Consider the following 9,252-nt stretch of genomic DNA (forward strand, 5'->3'; position numbering starts at 1 on the left):
TTGGAGGCCAAGCAGGAGTGCTTTTCATTCTGATTAACAGAGGATCCCGGCCATTTCATCACCACCCCCAGGATTAAAAGGCAGTCCGGAAACCAAGGAGACACATCATAAAGTCTGCCAGGACCCCCCCAACCCAAAGAAGAGCAGCTCTCGTGTTTGGGTTGGCAGCACCTCTCTGCCTCGGCACCGCAGCAGGGAGGTGGTGGGCACGGCTGGTGGGGAGCAGCTCTTCTCCTGCCGCTCAGCCCATGGGCTGCCGGCCAAGCTGCTCAGCTCTCATCACGGCCGCAGGGAAGGAGAACAGGGTGGAGAGAGTGCGATCTGCCTTGTCTCCTGCCCGTCTCCCGAGCCTCCGAGTGCATTGTACAGACAAAAGCGAAGCCAGGAGAGCTCAGCAGTTCTTCTCATTTCCACAAAGCAAACACCCCAAAGACCCAGGAGCTCCTAAGGCATAATGTGGCAGATACCTAATGGCACGCAGCAGCGCCAGGCAACAGCTTAAGAAATGCAGTAATGATTGCCCTGTTGCATTATGACCACTTTTCACTATTTATTCAGCCCCATTAGCATTTGTCAGAGCAAATGGAAACCGGTCACCGTCCCAAGGAATTCAGCCTCTTTCAGTTGTCAGGCCATAAAAATTCAAGGTGTGGGATGTGGGGACAAGAGCTGAAATTGCAGTTGAGGGGGTGAGGAGATCTGTTGTAACGTGAATGTCATTACACACATTAAATCTGACTAGGACATCGCGCTGAACACCACTGTGCTTCAGACACTGACAAGAGCACCTCTGGTGACCAGGTCTCATTTGGGTCATCGTTTCTCCAGCTTTGCGCCATTACAGCCTTTGTTTAGTTAGCAGCACCGCCACTCCCCACAGCGAACAGGACCTCTAGCTGGCTACAGAGCAGAAGAAAGAAGCCTGTAGCCCCTGTGGGACAACCGCAGCAACAAGCAATTCAGCATCTGCCTCCCACCCAAACGCTGAGTCTGGCCAACCCTTGGGAGCTATTAAAAAAATCTGCTGAAATTATGCCTTATGGGAGACAAAGGGCTGAACCTGGCAAAGGCTTTCCAGACTGGTTCCAGGTCACAGTCAGACGAACACTTGCAATGTGAACGTCCTGCACCTGCCCCCGAACAGAATGAAGTGGTCAGGGCCGGGGTCGGGCACCTTGCTCCCCTCTGCACCAAAGCTGCCCCATGCACTCTGTCCCCTGGCTCTGCTCTGAGAGCGGGTAACTTCTTCCACGATCAGCTGCCATGGGCCGTGCTCTCAGGCTCTTTGCTTTTGATTCCTCCACCTCCAGGTCTCCTCCCTACCTTTAGGACCAGCAAGAGAACACAGCCCTCCCCGCAGAAGAGAAGCTCCACCCAGATACCCCCCGCCGCACTCCCAGACACATGGTACCAAGTCTGGTGTGACTGTATGCCCCTGGGTAAAAGATCATTTTAAATGTTCAAGTAGTCAAGTAAAAAGCTTCCCCACTAGGCTCACCCAGCAGTAAACTTATTAGCAATGGGACTTCTTAGATAACATAGGTGGAAGAGGGCAACTTGCTGGTATATGGGGAGAGGCAACTTTCCACTGCTCGATCAGCTGGCAAACCTCAGCGGGGACCGTGCCTCCAGCGTTCAACAAGCCCGGCTCAGCATGGAGTAAGTGAATCTTGCTGTATTTAAAGAGACGGTCTCAAGGGTTCCCTTTTAATCTCATCTCTGTTTGCAATTCCCCCTTCTGAGCCTATGAGCAACATTTCTTTCCCCTTCAAGTGCTACTCCGCTCTGTTCAATTTTCTCTTCATCCCTCCCTGCCCTCTCCTTCCCTCCGCTATCCCCATCCCCATGTTTCTTTAATGGAGCTTGAAATTGTAATACAGTGATTCAGCTTCCTTTCATGTCTGCCAAGAGTCAGTGGCGCAAGCCTGGAAATAGGGCTTGCTGGTTTTCTCAGCCTGGTCCGCAGCAACCCCTTTGCTCACACGGTGAGGCTGGGGACCTCCTTCCTGTCACAGGTGGCAAGGAGAGGAACTTCCCCAGCAGCTCCTGGGGTTGGCCATGGCCCACTGTGCGGTCATGGGACACAACGCACCAGGTCCAGAGCGTGTTATTCCTCGCTGGGCACACGCATGTGGATTTGCTGGGGAATGCTTGAGCTGAAGGGCCCAGGAGGTGCCAGGGAATGTGCCAGCTGGAGTCCCAGTGCTCCCTCCCCTTCTCAAAGCCTCATGCACTGGCTGTGTCGGGGCTGGGATTCATCCAAAGCTGATGCCTAAACCTGTCGCCTGGAAAGCTCTTGGGGCCCCATCAGGGATTGACTTGTAGCTCAAAGATTTGCCTCCTGAAAGCATAGGCTCTGTAGGTTACACACAGGTTACAACCCACATTTCTTTCTTTGTAGTACAACCGCAGAGCTGCGAAGTCATATGGAAATTTCTTTCTTGTTCCCCTGATGCTCATAGCTGTCCTCTGACACATTTCAGTCTCTGCCCTGCCCTGGTCCACATCCTTTTGGCTTTCATACCAACAGACAGGCAGCCCCATGTTTCCCCTTCTCGCTGCATAGACCTCACACTCTTATCCCCAGCTTGCCTCAATCCCCAGTTAACCACTTTCCCTCTCCCACCAGCACGGCACGCACTATGGAAGAAGCATCTGCCAAACACCCTCTCTGCCACCAGCCCAGTCTTGCTCTACTCTTTTCTTTCTTTCTTTCCTCCCAGGGAATGTTCCTCCTCCTGAAAGGAGAATTTCTTGTGCCACCAACTCTTTGCTCCCTTTCATTTACCAGCCTACAGGTGTTCCAGCGTTGGAGTCACAGTGTTGACACTCTCCTGGAAGAAAGAGTGTGCAGTCCAGCTCCTACCAGTAATTCCTGCTTGTCTTCACCCTTTCTAGACGAGCGTGTTGTCTTGGCTTCATTTTGTCACCTTCTTTCCCACCTGCTTCTCTGCTCAGCCCTTTCTCTTGCCTTTCCACTCAGTGCCCGTACTTTCTTACTGCACATTTGTCCATAACTCATGCTCTAAAAGCCTTCCTTTGACTTCACCCCACTCACCAGACCATTTTCTCTCTTGAATCATCTTCTTCTGCAGTCTGTTTGCTTTTCTCAACCCCTTCCACTGCAGCGTCCATGCTCTCTCTCCCACTCCCGCAGGATGTACAGGGGTCTCAGGGGACAAACGTGACGTGTCCTGCCCCACCTTTTACAATGCAGGGTAGCATTGTGGTGGCTTCTGCCTGTGCTCTGCTCTGGACGCTCTCGTGGCGTGCTGAGTGGCAGCGCTACGTTCAGGTGTGCTCCCCTGCAGTCCAACACCTCTGTCTCGCCCCGGGATGAATGTCAATGATTAACAATAATGACTTCTGCCAAATTCCCCTTTACTTTTGATGGCAGCGATGTCTGTCAGCAGGCAGTTAGCCTTTCCCTCCATGCAGTGAGCAGGAACAAAGAGGCATTATATGGATATGTGCGCACATGAGGTGACCATTACCTTGAGGACTTACAGAGTCAAACAGCATGAATTTTTATGGCTTGAGCCTGAAAGCTGGACTGCCTGCCAGAGAACAGGCACACGTCCCCGGTGGGTCAGCTGCAGGCGGGGAACCAGCATCTGCTGAGCTGCGAGTTACGAGTGCACGTGCAGCGGTAGGGATGTATGGAGTTGAATGTATACCTGCTGAGTAGGAAACGTGGTTCGGCAGGCTGTCAGCGTGGCTGGGAACACGCGGGGACTAACGAGCGTGTCTGTGGGTACCGTACCACTGCCCACAGCAGAGACCACTGTGGTGTGCGAGTGTGAGCGTGTGCATGTGCTTAAAGTAGCCCGGACGTGTCTTCTGGCCTCTCAGGTTAATTGATTTAGGAAGTAGTTAGGTTTTTCCTCCATTAGTGAGGCAACCGTTCCTCCCTTGAGCTCACCCAGGGACACTTTCCAGTAACTGTTCAGATAACAATAAATGATGCATGAGCGAAAGATACTACGTCAATAAGGAGAGGCTGTATATTAGAAAGGAATTACATGAAGGGAAGGGAAAATAAAGTCCCTAATTCAATTCATAAAAGTACAATCCTCTATATAAAAGGTAGAAAGATGGACCCTTTTGAAGAACTGGCCATTTTTAAGAAGCAGCAGTAATCCATCTCATCTATCGTTTCTTAAAAATCCTGTATAATGGTAGCTCAGCCAAGGCAAGACTTTGCTGTTGGCAACGTACAGGAATGTGAGCAGTATCATTTTGAATAGACTCAGAGCCCTGTAGCATCCCTTAACACCTCCTGTATGCCAGAAGCTACTGGAGCCCTCTCAGATAGGTGCACCTGCTGGAAAAGGCAGAGAGCAAGAGCTAGTTGTGCCTCCATGTAGGGAGAAGCCATCGCCGCGAAATGACCAGCATATCCCAAGCCAGGCTCTCTGATCGCCAGGCTGCTCTTGGTCCCCTGAATGTGCCCTGAAGAGGTGAGTTTGCTCAGGGCACCCAGGATTTTCAGGTAGATAACAGCTGTATCAGAAGTCAGGGCTGTAGCTGAAACCAGCCCCAAATCAACGCACAATTACAGAACATGCCCCTGGGAGATACCAGAGCCATGGCATGGAAATCCCAGCAGAAATGTCTTTAGTCATGGCCTGTGTGCCACTCTGGCCCCCCTATACTATGCAACACAAGGAGTAAGGACCATGACAGTACTCAGAAAACCAGAGGTTGATGGTTATGCTACACTAGAAACAGAAGGGTTAAACTATCAAAAAGCACCTTTTGTTCCCTCCTTTGGTCTCATGCAGAACCCTCCTTTATAGGGAGACACAAAAGAAGGCAAGAGGGGAAAACCATATGCATTTAGTAGTCCCTCCGGAGCTGTAACCCTAAGGTCCACCAGTTAAAAACCTCATTTCAGATTATTTTAATTGCAGGTAGAGTTGTTTAATGGAGAGTGGACACTAAGTTCATGTTTGCATGAGAGAGGTGCTCTGCTTTGGCTTACGTTCCTTGTTGCAATGCACAAGTTGCTTCACACGAAAGTGTCAACCACAGCAACCTTGGTGTAATCCAGGGGTGGAGTCACAACGGGGGACGACAGAGTCCCTGTCCCTCAGAAAGCCTGCAGGGACAGAGACTGAAGAGTCTCTTCTGCCTCCAAGAGATGCTTCTTTCTCACGCGAGCTCAGCTAGCCTCCCAAACAGAAGGAAATCCCCCTGCTACTTATTTCTTACTTTACTTCCTTGCAGCTGCTAAGAAGACAGCCCTGCTCCTGCAGACCTGAGGACACCTGCCAGAGCAACGTCAAGAAGGAATTAATTATGGTGACAGCAATTCTCACCACCATATGGTGGTCAGAATTGCTCAGGAAGGGAGAACACTTCTGTTTTCTCACCTTTCTTTCACACCAGGAGAAGCTTCATTTCTGGATAGTTCATGACAGGGTGACAATAAGTGCAGAGCCTGTCCTTGCGCACAGCCCTTCCTCTTCATCCCTTAACATGAGGCTGCTGCTTTCTGGCCCCCTGGGTGTTAATATTTCTCAACACCCGGCTCAAGAGGAGAGACGGGTCACAGGTAGGCCCGTGGCTCATTCCCTCTTGCAGTGTCTGCCTAGGAGGAGTTTGCCTTGCCCCACGAGGAGCTGCCATTGCACTTGTTGCGATCCTCTCTCCTCCACAGTTGTGTCAACACTCTTTCCTGCTGTCCTCTCCCAGAAGGAGGTGGAGGAGTCTGAGTGACCTGAACCTCATCTCCTCCTCAGCAAGCTTGCAAGAAATCTTCTCTGTGGCCAGGGATGGTTTCTCAGGTCCGTGGTGAAGGACTAGCCTCTGATAACATGGCTGGTCTTTGCTCGAGCAACCCATCTGAGGGAGCAGGAGAGAAATTTCTGGCTGTTTTTGTTGCGTGGTTAAAATCATCCTAAAATTTGGAATAGCAGGAAGGTTATTCTCTAAGTCAGCTTCTGCCACGCACTAAAAGGCCCATACTGGTTTCGCTGACCTGCTTTACTGTGCTCTAGCTAGCCCAAGATCCCCCTGGTTTCTCATAACCTGTGGCTCAGGCACCTTCTGAGCAAGAAGGCATGTTTTTCTTGTGTTTAATAGCCCTAGGAGTTTTTTTCCATGAGTTTGTACAAATGCTTTTTCAACCATGTAAACAGAAACCCATAGCATACTGTGTCAGGGAGTTCCCCCCATTAACAGCACCTTGTATTAGGAATTGCTCCCTGTTGTTCAGAAGATCCAGCACGCTACCTTCAGCTGATACCCCTTTATTCTTGTAGGACAACAGCTCAGGAATGGACCTTCCCTGCTTGCCCTCTCTATGCTGCTTCTGATTTTATAGACCTCTATCAAAAACTGTTCGGCAAATTCTCAGCTGAAGAATTCAGCCCTTCCCAGACAGGCTGCTCTGATTTATGCCAGCTGGGGTCCTGGCCCTCCATCCTCACTGAAAATGCAGGATGACCTCTAAAGGCTGGGTAAGCTTTGTGAAAACTCTTTGTGTAGTGAAGGTCAGTGCATGTCTCAGGTATTTTCTGTTCCTGCAAGACATATACAGCTACAGTTTTCAGCTCAAACATTTCTTTTCAAGACAAAAATGGCAAGTCAAAGCAGGCATGAATCTACTGACCAATGGCTTGTTACAGAGAAATTTGTTCCATGGCATTCAAGGGATGTTTCGAATGAGATGATCAGAATAGCTCAGGCTTAATACAGCTTTACATCATTAACAGTTAATGTTGAGTCAGAACAGTGGAGTAAGCTGTACTTATTGCTAGTCAGATAGACTGCAATGGCCAAGGAGAAAATAATCACTAAGAGCAAGAGGAGATTAAAGTGAGGTGACAATGTCTGAGTGCTCATTTCTCAAAAAACTGTAGATTTACTTGGCAGTGCTCGGAGCCCATTTATTCACTGGTAGTTACACAAGGAAGGATAATCCTTTTCCTTCACCAGCCTGTTTATAGCAAGCCATCTCCCTTCCTTAACCCCAGCTCAAGTGGCTGTGGGCACACAAAGCATCGGGCAGATGTCAGGAAGGGACTGGCCTTCTGCTTCACAGGTGGCAACAGGAGTCCAGGACACGGAGGTTCATTTCCCACCAAGGACACGACTCTCCAGTCTTCTGCAATCCAAAGGAAAGAGAGAAGGAGCTACGGCAAAAACACAAGAAAAGCAAGGGGGAAGCAGTGCTGTATCTCCTCCCGCAGAGTCCCAAGCTGGTAGGACGTGCTGCCACAAGCCCCTCACCAGGGAGACCCTCACCAGGCCACCACAGGGGGCACTTGTGAGAATCGGTGTCCCCACGAGCCTCCCCTGAAGCACTGCTCCTAACACAAACCTAGATATAGATGATGTCATTTGGCCCCGAGGCATCACAGTAGGAATACGAGCTGCTGCCTTAGCGATGCTGCAGCTTGTCTGTGTTCTCCAGGGTGAAGCCACGAGGCCAGATTCTGCCCTCGTCATGCCCCAACACCGCGGCAGAGAAAATCAAGCTCCTGAGGCTACCAGCTTGTGTGAGATAAACCGACGGTCACTTCCCCTGCTACTGGCTGCTCTGCCATGCGGATGCCTATGCTGCTGGAGAACAGGTTACCCTGGGTACCCGGCCGGAGTTAATTTGCAGTGCCGGCAACAGACGGAGGGTCCCTAACCCGTAGGTGAAACCTGACATGTTTTTTGATTAAAGCAGTCTCTGAGCATGGCAGGTTTTTGTGCTAATGATGACAGGCACACACTTGAACAACCGCCACCCCCTCTTCTTGCAACAGCCCTTATTTAGCAAATAAAAAGGAAACCCGAAGAGCTCAAAGCCTGCTGATTGTTAGCGCCTGTGCTCCTCGTCCACCTCCACAAACCACCACGGTGTCTGACCTCCACGGTGACGGGCTGTCCTGTGCCTAGACGCGTGTGGTCAGGCAGCGCTTTTTTGTGCCGGAAGAAAGTCTCCGAAGAGGAAACAGCCCTTCTGTTGCATTTGCGAGCACAGTTTAGCCAGCGAACTACACAAAGCTGGGTGTGAGAAACAGCGATGGCACCCCGTGGCCTGGCTAGCAGCAGGGAATACAGCCAGAGCATCCAAAGTGCATCTGGGGTTTTATCCCTCCAAGCTGGTGAACCCAGGGGTGTACTGAAGCCAGTCAAGCTGCTTACATCGGGGAGCAGAAACAAAAATCCTACTTGCAAGCACGGCCAGGGAGGTAGATGAGACATGGACTGCCCCCACCTGCCTGTATTCGCCACAAGGGATCTGTGTTCCCAGGTCCTCTGTGCAGGGCTGAGATCCCTGCTCACAAACTACAGGCTGCTCACAGCAACGTTTCCTGACGCTGCCCAGTGTTTCCAAAGGCAGTCTCCGGTTCAGGGCAATTCATCTGCAAGTGATGCATTCATTTTTTGAGAGCTCCCAAGCAGCTCTCAGTCCTGTCTCAGGAACTAAAAAAACTCAGATCTTTAGCGCACCCTAAAGCGGCCCTACAAAGACAGAGCCCACTTTTGGAAATGTGGTCTGTGACACCAAAAAAGACTGAGGCTCTTGACAGGGGTGCAAGGAGACATGAGCTCTCCTAGGCAAGTGGATATTTAGGCTGGATTGGCACTGTCTGATCCACACTAGAAATAGAAACTCTTGCTTAGTCCCTGCAGTCAAAACATCTGCTTCACGCCTCTTGGCCGTGGGACAGAACTAGGATTTCTGCATGTACAGGGCATACACCGCAATAATTTTTATCTCAAATGCACGAAGCTTTGAAAATATCTTACAAGTGAGATATCCAGCAGAAGGACATTTGTATGTGTCCATGCTTCGGTGACAGTGGTTTGCTCTCCGGCTTTACCCATTAGGCGATCCTGAGATGTAACACACCGTTGGGCTACAAAGCTGATACACAAGGGATCTCCTTTATGTGAAAAGAGTTATACTGAGACCCTTTTACCCCTTCCCCAATGTACATAGTGAAACCAAAGCACTGCTGTTACCTCTTTCAGCTTTTATCCCTTAATAGAACCTGAACAGACACTAATTCTGGTATTAGAGTGCCTTTTTTTGGTTTAGCTTATGCAGCTTGTGAAGGGATTTTTGCTAAACTGAAGAAACCCAAACCCTCAGTCACCGGCACCCTGGGATGTAAGAGCTGAGGGCGGGAGGTGGGTTGCAGTGAGGTAAAACCCCACCTGAGTAGCTACACCTTAGTATCTGGTAAAATACTGCATATAGGCAAGGCCTTAGTTTCAGCACAGTCTTGTCTCCTCCAGTTATGTGGT

At 50.3% G+C, this 9,252-nt stretch overlaps 1 long non-coding RNA gene across 1 annotated transcript; it reads left to right on the forward strand.

The window, feature by feature from the left end:
• The first annotated feature begins 221 nt into the window (after positions 1–221).
• Positions 222–8,476, forward strand: LOC134521639 (uncharacterized). Its single transcript, XR_010072821.1, has 4 exons — positions 222–1,659; positions 5,230–5,557; positions 6,267–6,464; positions 7,049–8,476. It is a non-coding gene; the product is annotated as an uncharacterized LOC134521639 (long non-coding RNA).
• Positions 8,477–9,252: the final 776 nt, after the last annotated feature.

The sequence above is a fragment of the Chroicocephalus ridibundus genome, chromosome 1 (assembly GCF_963924245.1).
Source record: "Chroicocephalus ridibundus chromosome 1, bChrRid1.1, whole genome shotgun sequence".
NCBI lineage: Eukaryota > Metazoa > Chordata > Aves > Charadriiformes > Laridae > Chroicocephalus > Chroicocephalus ridibundus.